Source organism: Notamacropus eugenii, chromosome 1 (genome assembly GCF_028372415.1).
Source record: "Notamacropus eugenii isolate mMacEug1 chromosome 1, mMacEug1.pri_v2, whole genome shotgun sequence".
NCBI lineage: Eukaryota > Metazoa > Chordata > Mammalia > Diprotodontia > Macropodidae > Notamacropus > Notamacropus eugenii.
Window position 1 is genome coordinate 667,160,094 of NC_092872.1, and position 12,333 is coordinate 667,172,426.

Genomic DNA, 12,333 nt, shown 5'->3' on the forward strand with positions numbered 1-12,333 from the left:
GAAAAAAACTGTAAAAGAAATGAGAATTATGGAAGAAAGAACTAGAAAGTAAACTGAAAGTGCAAGTTTGATATAAAAAGTACAAAACTATGCCCAGGCAACAAACTACTTGAAAATTAGAATGGACTACAATGAAGCCCAATGAGTCCTTGAAACATTTTTTTAAAAAAAAGCCAACTAAAACAAAGACAAAAGACTGGAAGAAAAGAAAATAAAAGGCAGCAAAAACAACTGACCTGGAAAATAGATCAAGGAGAAAAAAAATTAATAATTACTGACTACCTGAACAGCATGACCAAAAAAAGAGTCCAGACATCTTATTTCAAGAAATCTCAAAAGAAAACTGCCCAGCTCACTTAGAATCAGAATCGTGTTCATCCTTCGTTGCCAAAGAAGACCGTGCCATAAATGATGACATGATTTGCACTTGACTGTTTTGAGTGAAGGAGCACTGTGCAGGTCACCAGCCTCACTTCTCCAGAACCAGCTGAATCCAGTGACCTGATATTCCTCAGGATGACTGGAGATGGCCCAGGATGCACTGGGAGACCTTGGACCCTTTAGGCCAAGGTCTTTGCAGGTACTCACTTAGAATGAGGCAATACCCATTCATTGAATAGACCTGTTTAAGAAGTAGTCAGGGTATGGCCCCTTTAATGAGGTCCAGAAAAACAAAGACATCAGGCTAGGTTCGAAAGAGCAACCGTTACTATTAATAATCACTGTAAAGGTAGGGGGGTCCAGGAGCCCTTGGCAGGACCCCTTGGAGTCCCAGTTTCAGAGTGTAGTAGGTTTAAGGTTTTAGAAAGGAGAGTGGAGAGGAGAAGAGGAGAGGGGAGGGGAGGGGAGGGGAGGGGAGGGGAGGAGAGGAGAGGAGGCAGTAAAACACAAGTCAACTGGGCAACTTTTGGCCATCCAAATTTACCTTCCTTTTGAGAGGAGAAGGAAGGGGAGGGAGAGGGAGACAGGAGAGGAGGAGGTAAGATACCCACAGAAAGAAACCCCCAAGTGAAAATTCCTAGGAACATCAAGGCAAAAATCTAGAGATTTCAGATTAAGAAAAAATATCATCAGTCAGAAAGAAATAATTCAGGTACTGAAGAGTCACAGTCAGGATCACACATTATTTAACAGCCATGACTACAAAGAACAGAGAGTGTGGAATATGATATTCTGGGAGGTAAAGAATATAGGCTTTCAGTCAATAATTATTTACCCAGCAAAACTGAGAATAATCCTAAAGGGAAAAAAAATAGATTTTTTTTTAATGAAATAGAAGATTTCCAAGCATTCCTGATGAAAAGATCAGAGCTGTGTAGAAACATTGAAGCTTAAATACAGGAGTTAAGAGAAGCATGAAAAGGTAAATAGGAATGAACAATTATAAGGGACTAAAACAGATAAAGGAGGGAAGTCTACCCTCCCTATAATTCTCCTTTTTCCATTTGTCCCTTTCCCTTCTATTTCTCTGTTGAATGAAATCTATTTCTTTTTCCAGTGTTGTGTATATCCATGTATTCTTCCTTTCTTTGTCCAGTTCAGAGGAGAGTACTTACTTTCAAATATGGGGAGATGATACATATCCACTCTGAACCCTATCTTTAGGGATCATAGAGGAAGTTTAATTAGACGTGACCCGGAAGTGGCTCTGTTATGTCCTGACCAGCGATGAAACATACTACCCTCCTCCTGATAGAGAGATGGAGGACCCAGAGTGCTGAAGGAATCATATTTTTTGGACATTGCCAGTGTGGAAATTTGCTTTGCATTAACACATGTTAATAACAAATGTTTTGTTTTTCTCCCACTCTCGTTTTTCATGGGTGGGGGGGATAGGTAGAAGAGAGAGAAGCCAGATTTTAGCTGATTAAACAAATGTGTGTATATATACATACATTTGTATTTAATTTTTGAAAAAGAATGTAAGTTCCTTTCTTCTTGCATTTATATTCCCAGAGCTTACCACAGCATTTGGCAGTTACTTAGTGCTTAATAAACATGTATTGTCTGCATACTTGACTGACTGACTGCTCTAAGAGAAAAAACAATGAATGGAGAGGTGAGAGACTGCTTGTGGCCTCAGTTCTGCTATTAACTCATTATGTCACCTTTAGTAAGTAGTTTACCTCCATGGGCCTCAGTTTATACATTTGTAAAAGGAAAGGTTGGATTAGATAATGTTTAAGGTTTGTTTTTACTAGCTGCTCCTAATTGGACTTATGGCCTGAAATATGCAGACTTAGGGAGTTTCTGTTGTTGGCAATCATTTATGTGTGTTCTTTCTGTCTACTATTTGGCCATTAGACAAAAGCTATCTTATGTAAATTTGTATTGGGTAAGAGATTGAAATAGAACAATGGATAAGGGACAGGAAACCCAGGTGTGTGTAGGAGGGACAGGGGGAATCAAAGAGAGAAAGGAGAGGTTGGTGATAACAGTAAAAAGGTGAGAAAATAGGGAAACAGTGAATCAATCCTGATAGACGTTGGAGAGACCAGGCTGTGAGATGTAATCCAAAGTAGATACCTAGGGAGACAAATTCTAGCTGTAGATGCCGGGAAGGATTTAGAAACTTGTGCAGGTGTTGGGGACTATGGGGAGATCAATTTTGACCTGAGCTAAAAAGGACTTTATATTCTTCTCAAGGACAAACAGATGAGAGAGAGACAGAGACACTGACAGAGAAAGAGACAAAAACACAGAGAGACAGAAACAGAAAGGTTGAGAGTACTTTAACTGAGGCAGAATGGACAGGAAGAAAGAAGTCAAGACTTTTATATTCACTTGAACTAATCAGGACTCCCCCTACGTAATAATAATACTAAATAGCATTTATATAGCATTTAAAGGTTTACAAAGCATTTGCATGTAATTTCTCTTGTGATTCTCACTATTTCTCGCTATTATTATTTTTATTTTATATTTGAGGGAACTAAAATTGAAATATGTTAGGTATCCCGGACAGGGTTATACAGCTGGCATATATCTGAATCAGATTTGAACTTGGATGTTCCTGACTTGCATTGCACTATACCCTGAAATTCCTTTAACAGTAATGAATGGGCTTCTTATGCTCTAAACCAAGAATTCTTACATGTTTTTTGTATCTTGGACCCCTTTGTCAGTCTGATGGAGCCTGAGGCCCCTTTCTCAGAATAGTGTCTATAAATGCACAATATAAAACCTATAGGATTACAAAGGAAAGTAATTATATTGAAATGAAGTTATCCATGTATTTTTAAAAAAATGACTTCTTGGATGCTAGGTTAAGAACCCCTGTTTTAGACCAATTGATTTAAATTAGCGCGTGGCTAATGATTTACTAAGGACAATAGGCGCTGACTAAAAAGGAGGGGAATAGCTGCCTCCTTCATCCTGCCCTGCCTTAATTCCTTGGCGGTTGAAGGTCAAAGTGACCAGTACTGAATGTAGAGGACCTTCTTTTTGGGTGGTACCCCTGACATTTCCTAAGATCATTCTCCCCTGCATGTACCCAGTTGCCACGATGACTCTGGGGCACATGACCCATCAGAGGCTGGCATGGGCATTCCATTTTTAGAAGAGACAAACTGCAGAACTAGAAGTAAACAGCTCCATGTGTCTCCACCTGCAAGCTCCAGTACTCTCCCATTTAGGGCTCCTCCTGCCTCCTCTTGTGTTTACTGAACTCCAGCCTGTTTAATGGACTAAGGGCCCTGATAAGAACCCACAGACTGTTTACTGAGTTAAGAACTCTGGACTCTCCACACCAGCTGATATACACCTGCAGGACAGAGCTATTTTCAGCCCTCCTCCTCCTCCTCCTCCTCCAAGCCATTTCCTGTCCTTCTGTCTGTCCCCCTGCTTCCAAACATGGAGCCTTGGTGATTGTGTCTCTTACACCACACCCCACTCCCCAGAATGCCACCTTTTCTTTCCAGAAAGCCTTCCAAACCTGCAAGCCACAGAGGAATCTCAGAACTCAGCAGCCCAGGAGAAGAGGATCCAGACCCAGCTCAGTCATTACTTTGGACATCAAATGGACAATCTATCCTGAAGACAGAGGCTTTTGAAGTTGTCCTCTCCTCAAGTGTAGTTAAATTAAAAGGGGGGAACTGCTCACATACAGATATGCAGGCACAGATGTACTAAACATTCCCCATGTGCACAAAGAGTCCCAGTTAAAATCCTACCTTCTTATAAGAGGCCTCTGCCAATCCTTCTCAGGTCTGGTGTCTTTCTTCTATTGATATTCTGATTTATCCTGACTATAGCGTGTTTGCATTTAGCTGTTTACACGTTGTCTCCTCCATTAGAGACAGGTCTTTTGCCTTTCTTTGTACTAAACTGTGTATATAGAAGGCACTTAAGAAATGTTTACAGATGCCTGCCTGCCTAAAATACATAGGATTGCATAGGGAATCAATTACATTGAAATAAAGTTATCAAAACATTTTAAAATTCATATGCCCCAAGTTAAGAACTGCTGCCTAGACTAACATTTTCAGTATGAACAATTTATATGTACATACCCCCTACAAGAAATCTGGCATCTGTCTTCTCCCCATGGAGTATCCCTTCAAGTGGGGAAGATATGTAGGACAACAGCCAACAATATGGTACATTTCCACAGGGAAATGGTGGGATTTGAGGACAGAGGAAAGAGCAGCCATTGCCTATGCCCTGTATCACCATACGCAAGTGTGCATCATGGGGGAAGTGAACCAAGAAGGGAATGACCCCATGTTCTCAATTACCTGCATATCCTTGTCTCATGAGCTCTCTACCATCAAATATCCCAGGAGCTAAGATGGGGTGCAATGATGACTACTACAAAAAGGAGGGACCTCAGAAATCCAGTTCAACCCTATTCTTTCACAGAGTAGGAACCTTTCTCAGGAAAGGGAAATGATTTGCTCAAGGTCAGAAACCCAGTTTCTCTTTTTGAGAGCACCAATGTGTGCAAAGTGCTTTGAAATCCTAAAGGTCTATGTGACTAAAATGCACATACCCTTTGACACATACCCATTGTATGGACCCTAAGGAAGTCAAGGGCAGAAAGAAAAGTCCCATATAGACTAAAATATTCACAGAACCACTTCCTTATGGAGCAAAGAACTGGACAAAAAGCAGATGCCCATCGATTGGGGGAATGTCTAAATAAATTGCGGTACACAAATGGAATGGGATTTTACTGTTCAGTTAGAAATTATGACTATGAAAAATTCAGAAAAGTGTAGAAAGACTTTGATGAACTGATACAGAGTTAAGTAGGCAATATCAGAGACATATTATACACAATGGCTAAAAAAATGGAAACAGAAAGATAAAAAATGTGAGTATTGTGTCATCATAATGACCAAGCTTGGACCAGAAAAGAAATGAAAAAATTCACCACCTCCCTTTCTTTGCACAAGTGGATTATGAATAAGGAACAGTGTGTACATTGAGGCTTTTCATTATTGAGTTAGCTGTTTTTGTTAAACTACTTTATTTTTTTATTTTTTGTTGTGAAAGATGCCTCATTGTGTAGAGGTGATATAAAAATAAATGATAATAAAATTAAAAATTAAAATAATAGAAATGTAAGTTATAATTATTATAAGAATCCACACTTAGCAATATTTGAGGAGACTTGTTCACCCTTCAGAAGAGCATTTCACTTTATAGAAGCATTCATTTTAAAAACCATTCTTTTTAACTATGAGCTTCCATCAGAAGGACAGGAAAGGAGGAGATAAGAGAGAAAAAAGGGAGGTAAATAGACCCCAAAGTCCTGTAGGGAAAATCTTTCCAGTGTTACTAATAGTCCCAGAATCATAGAATTTCAAAATTAGAAAGGATCTCAGAGGTTATTTTATTCAATCTTTACCAAAAAAGAGAAAGGAAGGAAGGAAGGAAGGAAGGAAGGAAGGAAGGAAGGAAGGAAGGAAGGAAGGAAGGAAGGAAGGAAGGAAGAAGGAAGAAAGAAAGAAAGAAAGAAAGAAAGAAAGAAAGAAAGAAAGAAAGAAAGAAAGAAAGAAAGAAAGAAAGAAAGAAAGAAAGAAAGAAAGAAAGAAAGGATCTCCTCTACAATAGACCCAGCAAATGGCTACCTAGCTTCTCTTTGAAGATGTCTAGTGAAATCTACCAGAGGTAACCCATTCTGCTTTGAGGAAGGAAACAAAAGTCCTCCATGATGAGCCAAAGTCTTCCAGAGTGTCTTTTTTAAGAATGGAGGAGAGAATAAGTAACAGCAGAATCTAACAAAAGGTGGGAGGAGATGGCTGCCATTGATGCTGGGGAAAGCGGAGAATGGGGAAGAGAGGGGTGACTTGAGGGTCCAGCAGCCAAGCACAGAACTCTCATATCTGCAACCTTGCTCCCAAGATTGCCCCCACCCCCAAACCATCAGATTGTTTGGAAATCAATGGAGAAGCTTATCCAACACCAAGGAACCAGGGTCTAACTTGGCACCTTGTCAATTTCCATGATAATCCTCCCTTCTACCCTGCTTCTGACCTTGGGATTTGTCTTCTAGAACCATGTCTGGCTCTCCCTGACGTCAGGGAAGATGGAGATCTACTAGTCAAATTTTGCAAAACCCTCTGTATAATTGATGGATGGGATCGAAACATGAGCACCATGTTTTAGTAAGCAAAGCTAACTCCTTCCACTTGGACCTGCATATCCTTATCTGTTTCAGTAATCACAGCCTTTAAAGTCAAGCACTAAAATAAACCATGCTTAGAACCAGACCTTTGAATTGTTGGGTCCCAATCTTTAAATCAAGATTTTCAAAAATAATAAAACAAATTCAATCACATTGCTCTCACTCACAATAGCTAATAATAATTTATACATACATGTATAAGTATACATGTATGTATACAAATAATTTCATTTGATGTTCACAATAGCCCTGTGAGGTAGGTTCTATTATATCCCATTTTGCAGATGAAGAAGCTAACCAATGAGAAAGCATTGAAGTAACTTGCCCAAGGTCACACAGTTGGGAATATCTGAGGCAAGATTAAAAATCTTCTCTTTCTGACTCCAAGTATTTTGTTCACTGTATCACTTTGATACCTAAAATATTATTATATAATATTAGAATGTAATTTATAGATCATAATATAATTTATAATAGCATAATGATTGTTATCATAATATAAATTATGCTCTTCTAAATGAGAACAAAAATGTTTTGTACTATTATAAAACAAAATCAAATAAAATTATTTTTAAAATATTGTTTGTTTCAACATTATCTCATCCTTTCCTAATTTCTGCATTTTGTGTATGTTTTGTAATATACGCAATATATTAGTACATGAGATTAGTATTAATCATTGTCTAATTCTCCTTCTTCATAGCAGCACTCCCAATACATGAAGACAGCTATCATGTCCTCTTTGAGCCTTTACTTACTCAGCTAAATAGCCTGAGTTCTCCCAACCAAGGTTCATACACCTTCCACTTCTCTGTAAGCTATCAAGCTAAACATCACAGGAAACCTTTCTTAACCTCCTAGTTTTGAAAGCACTTTCCTTTATTAAATTAAATTATATTTATTTATGTATTTGAATATTGTATCCCCCCATGAAATAGGAGCTCTTTGGGATCAGGGTCTAATTGTCATTTTGTCTTTGTATCACTAATAATAATAATGATATAATAGTAGCTAGCATTTATATAGTACCTTGACATTTACAAGGCACTTTATATGTTAACTCATTTGAACCATCAGGCACTTAATGAATGCCTATTAATGAATGAATGAATGGGTAAACCTCTGATTGAACAGGACATTCAGGTGACCCTGAGATAAGTAAATATCCCTAGCCCTAGAGGACCATTAGCTGAAGAGAAAATGGAACTATGCTTGGCCATAAGCCATACATGCCATTGACCCTGAGCTCCCTAGCACCGAACTCAGCTCTGGTTTAAGGGATACCCATACAATCCCTGACAGCCTTGGACTCCAGTATCTCTAACCCAACAATTTCCATTTCCAGGACCTCTCCTGGTCTCTCTTCTACTGTATAATCTATCAAAGGCCCTGGGGTTGGTTGATTGATTAGTTTTGTTTCCTTTAATTTATTTTATTTGCTTTTAGCATTGGGCTAGAAATTCTCTGACTCTCCTACAGGTTGAGCCATCTCAATCCAGTGCATTTTAACAAACATTTAATCCTTACCCACTGTGTGCAAAACACTGTGCCTAGCTAGCACTGGGTATACCAAGATAAAAAGAACATTACCCTACAGTGGATAACGTGTTGATTGAGAGATCCCACTGCTAGATATATACCCCAAGGAGTTCTTTGACAAAAAGAAAGTCTCCATTTACACCAAATATTTTAGCAGCACTTTTTGTGCCAGAAATAACTGGAAACAAAGTAGACCCCCATTGATTAGGAAATGGCTAAACAGATGGTGGTACATAAATGGAATGGAATATTACTGTGCTATAAGAAAGGATGATGATAAATAGAGAAAAACATGAAAAGATTTACCTGAACTAATGGAGAATGAAGTAAACAGAGCCAAGAAAATAGACACAACCACAAAAAAAAAAAACCCAAAACAACCACCACAAAATTATTGGAAATAAATACTGTAAAAGTACCAACAACAAACAACCCCAAAGAAAAGAGAGGAGAATACACATCCCCTTTGCCTTGGACGAGGTCTGGGCTGGGGGAAGAGGTAGTTCAGGAGTATGGAACACTCCATAGAGGGCCAGATTGTTTGTTAACGTATTGATTTATCTTACTGAGTTGTACTCTCTTCTTCCTCTTTTTCTTTTTTTCAAAAAGTTCCTTACTATAAAGTAGGACTCTCTGTGAGTAGGAAGAAAAGGGATGTAGGGGGAAATCTAGGCAATACAGAAGCAAAAGATATCAATCAAAACCTACCTTTAGAAAGATACTATGTCCTAATGAAATTCAAAACCATGGAGCAGCAGGCAATGGTAAGAACTCTGGATTTGGAGTCAGAGGCCTGTGGTTAGAGTCCAGCTGGGCTCTTCATTAACCTGCATTTGTTGTTCAGTCATTTCAGTCCTGTCTCACTCTCCATGACGCCTTTTGGGGCTTTCTTGGCAAAGATGCTGGAGTGGTTTGCCGCTTCCTTCTCCAGCTCATTTTATAGATGAGAAAACTAGATAAACAGGCGGGGAAATGACTTGTCCAGGGTCCCACAACTCGTAAATGTCTGAAACCAGATTTGAACCTGGATCTTCCTGATTCCAGGCCCAGCACTCTATCCACTATTCCACCTAGCTGCTCCAGTACCTATATTAGCTCAGGCAATTCACATAAGTTCTTAGGGGCTCAATTTACTTCTCTGAAAAAGAAGGGGATTAGACTAAATCGACTCTGAGGTCCCTTCCAGATATAAATCTATGAGACTTGGTCCCACATATACAAAAATATTTATAGCAGCACTCTTTGCGGAGGCCAAAAACTGGAAATCAAGGGGATGCCCATCCATTGGGGAATGGCTGAATAAATTGCAGTATATGAATGTAATGGAATACTATTGTGCAATAAGAAATGATGAACAGGAAGACTTCAGAGAGGCCTGGAAAGACTTATGTGATCTGACACTGAGCGAAAGGAGCAGAACCAGGAGAACTTTATACACAGCAACAACCACAGTGTGTGAGGATTTTTTCCGGTAGACTTAGAATTTCAGTACAATGCAAGGACTTAAAAAATTCCCAATGGTCTTTTAAGGCAAAATGCCTTCCACATCCAGAGAAAGAGCTATGGAATTCAATCACAGACTGTAGCAGATCATTTTCTTTTGTATTATGTTTTGGTTTGTTGTATGATTTCTCCCATTCATTTTAATTCTTCTATATGACATGACTATGGTAAAAATGTATTTAATAGGAATGCATATGTAGAACCTATATAAAATTGTGTGCTGTCTTGGGTAGGGAGGGGGGAAGTACAGGAGGAGAGAGGGGGAGAGAGGGAAAGAAAAAATCTAGGTTAAATTTTAAAAATATTTTGATAATTTAAAAAAATAAAAATAAAATAAATGAATGAGTAAATAAAAAAAAGGTTTCCTGACTGATTTTCCTGTGAATCTTGAATTCACATAGTAAGCTTGGTACTTTTTTATGCATTCACAAATACTGATGTTTATATGGACAGTTTTAAGAGTATTTCTTGGTAGGGCTAACAGTTTGAAGGTTTGGGGAAGTTTATTGGGCCAGGAAAAAGAATCAGACTTTCCTGTCATTTAGCTGTAAATTAATGATTTTGTGGTAAGACAAGTGACTACACAAGAGAAAGGAGAGACAGACTACATAAAAAGATGTGTATATCTGGAGCTCAATTTATTGAAGAATTTTTTGATTCATTAACAAATGAGGCATGGATGTTGAGGATTAGAATACGGTTGTTAATTCGTTTTTTACCTGTGTGAGAGCTTATGTGTGACTCAGCTTCTAAGAAACCCAAGCACATAGGATGATAGCAGCTGAATAATTTTTCAATTTTCCCTTCATAGTCAGAAGAAACCCTCATCTCTGATTTAGACTGCTTTATCTTATTGGTTGTTTGAAGTTGTGTTTGAAATATTTGCCTCCCTAATAAATCTAGACTTAATAAGAATGGCTACTTGTGAAAATAGCATATGCAAATATATATTAACTTACAAGTGTATCTTACATTTATATTTTGAATTTAAATTCCGTATTTGGGGAAGGGATGGCTCTATCTTCAGGGTCACAGATACAGGAATAAAGATGTCTTCAAAACAGTATGGGTGCTGGAAATTTAACACATAATATAAGGCTTACATTATTTTGAAATACATACTTATTTCCTATATGTAAAAAAATAAATCTATGAGACTTGTAGTGCGAATACAACATCTTCAAATCATTGCGCTACTGTAGATGTTTCCACCAATCGCAATCTTTCCAAACCTGCCCATTCAGTACAGTTCTGCTTTCTACCCTCCCATAAACTCACCACAATGAGGCCATTCACCATGCTGGGGGCCTTCCTCCTCATTTTCTCCTTACAAAAAGTCCTACAGTGGAACACACAGGCCACCCAGTGGTTGTGTCTTCGTCTCGCAACATGGGCCCATCTCCTTTCTTAATTAAACATTTCTTTGGTAACATTCTTCTCTTCTGTTCCTTTATTATTCAGTCACCATCTTTCTAAGCCCATCATACATTTCTCTGTTGCCATTTTAGTGATGCTGATCTTTCATGCTTTGGAAGTGCATCATGCTCCATGATTCATAACTGTACGATAATAGTAGCCTATCCCGATTAAAAAGATGGATTCTCATTTCAGAGGAAGGTTTGGGATCATAACAGAAGCTTTGCAATTTCCCAAAGGCAATCCACCCTGCTCTTCTCCTGTTCAATTCTTCAACCAACTGAGGTTAAGTGACTTGACCTGGTTCAAACACTCAATTTATGTCAGAGACTAAACTTGAAAGCAAGCTCTACTTGCTACACTACTTAAGTGTGTGGGTTTGTCCTTCGTTGCCAAAGAAGACCATGCCATCAGAAAAATAATGACATGACTTTCACTTGACTTTGTTTTGAGTGAGGGAGGGCTATGTAGGTCACCAGCCTCACTTCTCCTCCAGAGCCATCTGAATCCAGTGACCAGATATTCATCAGGATGACTAGAGATGAGCCAGGATGAAGCAGTTGGGGTTAAGTGACTTGCCCAAGGTCACACAACTAGTGAGTGTCTAGTGTCTGAGGTGAGATTTGATCTCAGGTCCTCCTGACTCCTGCACTGGTGCTCTTGTCCACTGTACCACCTAGGTGCCCCTTCAGTACAATGACTAATTAATGAAATGACTATCTGCTATCATCCCATGAAGGGTAGTGTTCCCATCAAATCCAAGACAGACATGCTGAAATCTCAGTCCAAAATACCTCACCCCCTGGAAAAAGGGTTTTGAGGGAGAATGAAACATAGACAACATAACAACCTTGAATGTAGTAGATGCCCCATCAACATTTACTGGGCACTTACCATATTCTGTTAATCACAGTTTCATGACCTCAGAGTTAAAAAAATATCTTCCAGCTTCTAGATTCCAGGACAACAGCCCATACTTACCTAGTAATATGTGTTATTAGTCATTTTTCTGTCAATCTGTGAGATTGGTATGGTACATTCTTATTCCCACAGGAGATCGGATGAGAGAGCTGAGGCCCAGGGAGGTTGACTAAACTGCCCAAGGTTACACAATGAAGAGTGATGGTACTGGGGTTTGAATTCAAGTCTCTCCAGGATACAAGCTGAGCACTCTTTCCACCATACTAAGTCAGTTCCCCTAAGGGAAGGTAGTTTATCTGACTAAACATCTGCTCAGCCAGGGG